This window comes from Polyodon spathula, chromosome 16 (genome assembly GCF_017654505.1).
Source record: "Polyodon spathula isolate WHYD16114869_AA chromosome 16, ASM1765450v1, whole genome shotgun sequence".
Classification (NCBI taxonomy): Eukaryota; Metazoa; Chordata; class Actinopteri; order Acipenseriformes; family Polyodontidae; genus Polyodon; species Polyodon spathula.
In genome coordinates, this window is record NC_054549.1 from 3,771,912 (window position 1) to 3,778,095 (window position 6,184).

The 6,184-nt window shown below is 41.2% G+C and overlaps 1 protein-coding gene across 6 annotated transcripts in view; it reads left to right on the forward strand.

Annotated features, from left to right (window-relative positions):
• Positions 1–2,861: 2,861 nt before the first annotated feature.
• Positions 2,862–6,184, forward strand: part of LOC121328601 (polyhomeotic-like protein 2) — a 68,332-nt gene continuing 65,009 nt past the window's right edge. For 3 of the 6 annotated variants that reach the window (XM_041273419.1, XM_041273420.1, XM_041273421.1), the window contains exon 1: positions 2,863–2,976. The gene's annotated coding sequence lies outside the window, so the exon portion shown is untranslated. Of the gene's footprint in view, positions 2,977–6,184 lie in introns of all 6 variants that reach the window. The other 3 variants (XM_041273426.1, XM_041273425.1, XM_041273415.1) reach the window with 2 other exon arrangements.

Sequence of the window (6,184 nt, forward strand, 5' to 3'; positions counted from 1 at the left end):
ATAGCATCAACAGCATGTACAAAATACTAGAAGGAGATTGTTTAATTCCAGTTTCGTAAGCAATACTCCATCTGGACACACGGACAGACAGATGTACAGAAAGAGAGACACCTCCATATATCCCTAGAATATGATACTCCCCATAGCTAAAGAATGTTAATACCAAGTTTCATGACAATTGGGTAAGCGCTTCTCCAGATATCAATGTGAAGTGTGATGTGTACGCATGAATGCCATAGTGTTAAGGGACAATTGATACCTGGTATCAGGTTTCATTACAATTAGCATTAGCTCCAACTTTAATAGTGACAAGTGACACAGTAACCTACTTTCAGTTCATGAAGCAGTTTTATATCCTGTGGAAAATGGGGCCAGGTTATATGGGCCCATGGAGCCAGTGCTGCACCAATATTCTGGAACACGGGCCCAGCACCACCAATGTTTGAGCTCATATATAAGTTTTACATACTGTTTGATGGGAATGAGAGCTTTATACATGATATGTTTTTTAAATTCCACCTCCTAGAGTGTGGTAAATAAACGAGAAACAGCGTACCTTACAGATGAAATTGACAATCTTTTAACGACTTTGTTTTGTGAACTGAACTGTGCTGAAATGTTTTTGCTCTTCATTAAGTGGTAAGACATCTATGAGCCAATCAGTAACTACTTCAATCCTTGTATTAACGTTAATGTGTAATTAAGTTGGCTAGTACAACTGCTTGATTTAATTTATATTCCAAGTTACGAAACATGAATAAAGACTTCAGCTGTGTATATGCAGTTAATCAATATAATGCAATTCCTGCATATTTTTTCGTTATTGATTTTTATTATTATGTTTTATTTAAGGTAATTGAGATGAATGACTGTGTACTTTATTGTATTTTGAGTTATTCTGTCTATGCTGCCTCTTTAAAAAAACGACTCTATCTGAGCTACTGTTTACCAGCTCTTTCACAAATGAAAGCTAGTTTAATTTAAATGCACAGTGCTTGTGTGTTCACAGAGCAGCAACACAGAACACGTTCACAATTTACCTGCAAACCTGAAAAACTTTTTTTCTCCTAATCCCAAATCACTTCTGGGCACCACCAAAAATGTCACAACCCTGGTTCCTATGAGCCTCTGCCAAACCATTTCACAGTTCAGACGTCTACATGACCTCTGCATCTTGTTTAGGAATCATTTGCTTGGGAGCACTTGCAGGCCGTGGTTAAAAGATTTAAAACTCTTCATCTAAAAGCACAAGTTAACATGCTGCACAGCTGCTTTCTTGGCAGATGCCCCTCAGTTTCAAGCAAGCATCAGTAGAAACATTTGTATTTAGTCATGTGGTCCTTCACATTCAGTTGATCAGGCTGTTGATTGTGACCTGTGGAATGTTGTCCCATTCATCTTCAATGGCTGTGCAAAGTTGCTGGATTTTGGCAAGAACTGGAACCCTCTATCGTACACGTCGATCCAGAGCATCCCAAACACGCTCAATGAGTGACGTGTCTGGTGAGTATGCAGGCCATGGAAGAACTGGGACATTTTCAGCTTCCAGGAATTGTGTACTGGCTGGTCCCAGACGATCCTATAGGTGAAGAAGCCGGATGTGGAGGTCCTGGGCCGACGTGGTTACACATGGTCTGCAGTTGTGGGGCCAGTTGGATGTACTGCCAAATTCTCTAAAACTAACTATTCCTAATGTTTTGAGGGGGCTTATGGTAGAGAAATGAACATTCAATTCTCTGGCAACACCTCTGGTGGACATTCCTGCAGTCAGCATGCCAATTGCACGCTCCCTCAAAACCTTGACATCTGTGGCATTTTGTTGTGTGACAAAATTGCACATTTTAAAGTGGCCTTTTATTGTCCCCAGCACAAGGTGCACCTGTGTAATGATCATGCTGTTTAATCAGCTTCTTGATATGCCACACCTGTCAGGTGGTTGAATTATCTTGGCAAAGGAGAAATGCTCACTAACAGGGATGTAAACAAATTTGTGTACACAATTTGAGAGAAATAAGCTTTTTGTGCGTATAGAAAATTTCTAGGATCTTTTATTTCAGCTCAAGAAACATGGAACCAACACCTTACATGTTGCGTTTATATTTTTGTTCAGTGTATATCAGAATATCAGTAGGGTTACGTGTTATATATTGTTACCTGAATGTGCCATAGAAATGAAAGGACTGTTCTGCTGTGTACATGACTTTACCTTTGCTGTGTCCTCTGGTGCCTGTATCATGGCTATAGATGTTTTAACATAGTCCCTATAGTTTTGATGTTTGTATTCACTCATTGTGGATCTTAAATGAGCTTGGAGGGAACCAGAACAACTTCAAACAAGAACCATAACACATTGCATTCAAATGAGCAAATGAAGGAAAACTATAGAAACTAAAGTTAAAAAAAGATGATCTAATTGAAATGTTTACTTGACTTTGTTTCCTATAGCTTTACATTGAAATTTTAAATAGGCGTTTTGAATTTATGGATTAAAGTGAAGGAATGTAATTAAGAACAAGCAGGCAGTCCAGCTTCTACATGTAACAGGAGAAGACTGGGTTCCTGCAGTCTCCCCTCCCCTTTCCTTCTGTTAAGCTACAGCAGGAGCTGTGAGGAAGTTCCTCCAAAAAAGACAGAGCAATACAGTTTTAAGCAAGGGTTAAAACCATCTCTGTTGCTATGGAGACCAGCACAGGCCTGCATGTACAACTGACCTGACACAACCATTCTATAGAGAGGGAGGGAGGGAGGGGGAGTGGCCAGGGTAGTCCTGTTGCCTTTCAATTGGCAGGCCAGTCATGTGATTGCATTTTGGAATGCTAATTCATGATAGCTGTTTTTTTTTTTTTTCCCCTCCGCCTCTCCCCCCACTGGTCTATTCCAAGGCTGTCCGATGGAAAAAGACCCAGAAATAGTGTAGGATATCAGGAGAGAAACAAGAAACTGAAGCCAAGGAGGGAGACGAGGCCTGGGCTGAAGGTATGGCAGTGTGCTTTGGTGCTGTTTTGAGAGAGAGAGTGAGTGAGTGTGAGAGAGAGAGAGGGGAAGGATATGTTGTCTGTGCAGCTTTCCTGGTACTGCTTTAATCCCTGCTTTTATAATGTGTGTGTGCCTGCTGCAAGGTCTATTGTAATAATGCTTTTAGTGACTGTCTGCCAGAATAAGAAACCATAAAAGCAGCTGCATTTCACCTCTGGTTAACCACGTAAGTGCTGTCCTAGGTCCTTGCGGGAAGATTTCCACAGAAACAATGGAATTTAACAGCCTCCATGTGCAGCACATTTGGAAGGGTAGTCTGGTCGTCTGTGCTGCATTTCATGCATGTAAAATTGTTCTTGAATCTCGCCATTGGGATTGTATTTTGCATGGATTTCTTTGCGTTCAGGGTCAGTTCAGGACTCCTTAATGTTTTTTTGACAAGTACCATGGGTAGTTAATGTCCACAGAAGCTGATGTATTTTTAGTACTGTGCCCCTAATACACCCCCATGCTGTGATATAGGTATATGGATTATGTCTTGCCCTGCACTGCACGGTGTTCCACACGCAACACAGTGGCGTGCTGGTAGATGTCTAGGGTTACCTTGTAAAACTGAACACATGGCATGCCTGACTGATTGCAGACAGTTCCAGTTTATCTCTAAATCCTGACAGCGCAGGCACCTCACACAGTTGTCCAGAGGGTAGATGAAGCAGGAGGTATATTTCTGTGTCTCTATTAGCCTGCATTATTATTAGTAGTATATCTCCTGCACTGTGCCTGTCCATTAGCCAGCATTATTAGTCCTTCATCTCGATACCCTGTGCGAGAGGCATTGTTCCCACGACGTCCACTCTCAGTAAAGCAGTTTAAATCAAAGCAACCAATCAAACAAGATTGTACATGATTCAAAAGGTCAAGTGGCTGCTGAAGCCACAGCTGATGGCTCTTAAGCTGAGAGAGACCAGCGATGGTGTGCGAGAGAATCGGTCACAGCTAGCAAACCCTAGGTTTGAGTCCCTGCATGGGGCACTGAGATTCACATGAGCCAGAGACACTAAAAGTGAAAAGAGTAGAAAGTCATTTTAATATATGCAGCTGATCTCTTGTAGTATGATAGTGTCTTCTGGTAGACTGCCACCAAGCACCATGAGTGTAAAACAGAGAAAGGGTGAACTGTACATATTAACTTATAATAAAACATGACAGTACTTACATCAAAACAAGATGTACCCTCTACCGGGATGTTTTGATTGTCTGAAAGACTTTAAGTGTTGGATGTGAACACTGCCACTAAACTCTATATGAATCAAGCTGTGTTTTCCCTACCTGAGGTGGCCTATTGAATAAAAATACAGTTCAATATGGTCTGTTAAAAATCTAGTTTTAGGGCAGCTGAATGAAGATCTGCTGTTCTTCAGATCATTCGGATAGACCCAAAACTGGTCACTCGCCTTCCATAACAGGATACTAAGTAAATTAGATTTGAGTTTGGACCTGAATCTGGATTTTTACAGTAACGTTACTCCAGCGTTTAATGTTTCTCAGTAGCTACATTCACTGCTCCTATTTGGTGTTCAGTGATTTACCTCATTCAAATTCACTGTTACTAGCTTCATGTTCTGTGATTACCTTATTCAAGTCATGTGAGTCAGCGTGACATTTAATCAGTGGGGGCTGCTGCAGTTTTTTTTTTTTTTACTTTGACAGGATTTTGCAATCCATAATCTTCAATATAATAATTGCATTACCCAATTACCCTTTGTGTGACTCTAGTACATTATTCAGAGTGCTGGCCCCTCTCTGTACATCCCCCACCCTCCCAGAGCGGAGACTCTGTTTTCCCCCTCTGTGTCGCTGACAGACCTGGCTCACAGTGCGCTACACCTTGACTGTTTTCCGGTCAATGGAACCAAGGCCAGTTATTGAAAGGACTCTTATTGGTGTCGCCTATATTGCTCTTGTGATTCTTGGCTGTAGTATTCGAATATCATTGCTTTGTGACTTTCACAACTACAGTGGAAGTTCATGATGAAATGTAGATTTTTCCTTGTATAACCCTGGGCCCGTGCTTAAACACCTATTGCAATATATTTATACAAGTGCAAGGAGTTCATGCTAGAATCTTAATTTTTTTAGCAGCGTATATACACTATCACTACCCTTTAAGTATTGGGGCAGATGAATGCATGCACAGTGACTGGAGTTTGGACACCTATTGAACATTGTACTTGGTACATTGTACTAAGACCCCATTGTTCTCTATACATGTTGGTTTAGATCATTATACCATCTTCATGCAATCAGTCCCAAAAGTTTAACAGCTAGTATACCCCAATATTATTATCTGTTTAATTGATTTTTTTTCCAACAACGTCTGAACAGAGTAACAGAGGGTCCTTGCAATCATACAGTACCAGAAGGTATTAAATCTGGAGTTTTATAGGAAAATGCAATCTGAAATAAGATGGTAACAGTGTATGATAAGACTGGTGGAAAAGCAAAGCCGTTATCGTGTTCACCATGCAGACAGCCAGTTCTGTATAGGTACAGTAAGTCAAAGCTAAACCCTTTGTAGAGAAAAGAATTGCCTGTACAGTTTGCCCTCTCCGCTTCAGCATCTTTGAGAAACCCATTTCTAAAAACCGTTAGAGTGAATGACTGCATTGCAGAGGTCACAGATTACCAAAGGTTTTCCAGTTCAATAGGACTGTGTGACAGTGAGGAAGGTACTAGGCTTGAGTAGCTCGGTGGTTAGAGAAAATGCTGGGCTGCAGTGTGGAAGACAGTGTTTGAGTAGCTCAGTGGTTAGAGAAAGTGCTGGGCTGCAGAAGCCAGTGGGTTTGCATAGTTCAGTATGTACTAAAAAGCATCAAACTGGAAGGCACACTCTCCTATAATCTCTGCGTTTCAGAAGAATAGCAGCAAAAGGAATTCAAATCAATGTTTTATTTTCCCCAATGAGGTTTCCTGAAAGAGATGTGGAAAGAAACAAACAGCTAGTTAATTCATAGGCAGGGTTAAACTCAAGGATGACACTGCCTTTTCTGTCTCAAGGTGGAGCAGACAGGGTGAGGGGCTTTTGTAATAGCGCCATTTAGGAATTAGATCAGACGTTTTATTCTTACATTAGTGTCATATTTGCATAAAGCTCTCTCCACTGGGGCCCTCCCAACCCCCTCCCCGGCTGTGCGCTTGTAAAATGCAT